We start from the raw sequence: 1,706 nt of genomic DNA on the forward strand, positions 1-1,706 counted from the left end.
CCAGGAGCAGTGTTGTGGCTTATTTCACATTCTATGTTGTCTGTCACTATAGGAGCTTTTTCAGTGGGAAAATACTTATGAGTCAGTTCACGTTTTATTTACCAAATTTAAGACGATTTACACGCATAAGGAGCCTGAGGCGACTTGTTAGACACTGGTATTCACACAAAGCAGTGTTAGAGATGCTCCTCTCCAAAGATTACACACAGTTAAGCATAGAGAGACAGCCAATCAGTTTTTTCCCCCCAAGTTAATGTCACGTGTACATGTACAATGAAATTTCTTGCAAGCTCTAAAACCCAACAATGCAGTAATCAATAASCTAATACTAAAAATAACAGTGCATTTGGAAAATATTCAGTATCCTTGACTGTTCCCACATTTTGTTACGTTATAGCCTTATTTTAAAATGGATTAAATAGCTTTTTCCCCCMTCAATCTATATACAATACCCTATATACAATACCCCATAATGACCAAGCAAAAACAGGTTTTTAGATTTTTTTTGCCAGCTACAAACTTGGCACACCTGTATTTCGGGAGTTTCTCCCATTCTTCTCTGAAGATCCTCTCAAGCTCTCAGATTGGATGGGGAGCGTCGCTGCACAGCTATTTTCAGGTCTCCAAAGGTTTTCGATCGCGTTCAAGTACAGGCTCTTGCTGGGTCACTCAAGGACATTGAGACTTGTCACAAAACCACTCCACCACTGTCTTGGCTGTGTGCTTAGGGTTGTTGTCCTGTTGGAAGGTGAACCTTCACCTGTGCTCTGGAGCAGGTTTTCTTCAAGGATCTCTCTGTACTTTGCGCCGTTCATCTTTCCCTCGATCCTGACTAGTCTCCCAGTCCTTGCCGCTGAAAAATAACCCCACAGCAGGATGCTGCCACCACCATGCTTCACCGTAGGGATGGTGCTAGATTTCCTCCAGATGTGACGTTTGGCATTCAGACCAAAGAGTTCAATCTTGTTTTCCCATCGTCAGAGTCCTTTATATTATTTTTGGCAAACTCCAGGGGCTGTCATGCCTTTTACTGAGGAGTGGCTTCCATCTGGCCACTCTACCATAAAGGTCTGATTGGTGGAGTGCTGCAGAGATGGTTGTCCTTCTGGAAGGTTCTCCCATCTCCACAGAGGAACTCTGGAGCTCTGTCAGAGTGACCATCGGCTTCTTAGTCACATCCCTGACCAAGGCCCTTCTCCCCCGATTGCTCAGTTTGGCCGGGCGGCCAGCTCTAGGAAGAGTTGGTGGTGAAAACTTGTTAACATTTAAGAATGATTGAGGCCAGTGTGTTCTTGAGGACCTTCAATGCTGCAGAAATGTTTTGGTACCTCTCTCCAGATCTGTGCCTCGACACAGTCCTGTCTCGGAGCGCTATGGACAATTCCTTCGACTTCATGGCTTGGTTTTTGTTCTGACATGCACTGTCAACTGTGGGACCTTATATAGACAGACAGGTGTGTGCCTTTCCAAATCATGTCCAATCAATTGCATTTACCACTGGTGGACTCCAATCAAGTTGTAGAAACATCTCAAGGATGATCAATAGAAACAGGATGCACCTGAGCTCAATTTCGAGTCTCATCGCAAAGGGTCTTTCTAAAAACCTGTTTTTACTTTGTCATTATGGGGTATTGTGTGTAGATTGCTTAGATTTTTAAAAATCCTTTCAGAATAAGGCTGTAATGTAACAAAATGTGGAAAAAGAG

The sequence above is a fragment of the Salvelinus sp. IW2-2015 genome, linkage group LG8 (genome assembly GCF_002910315.2).
Source record: "Salvelinus sp. IW2-2015 linkage group LG8, ASM291031v2, whole genome shotgun sequence".
In the NCBI taxonomy this organism is placed as follows: Eukaryota; Metazoa; Chordata; class Actinopteri; order Salmoniformes; family Salmonidae; genus Salvelinus; species Salvelinus sp. IW2-2015.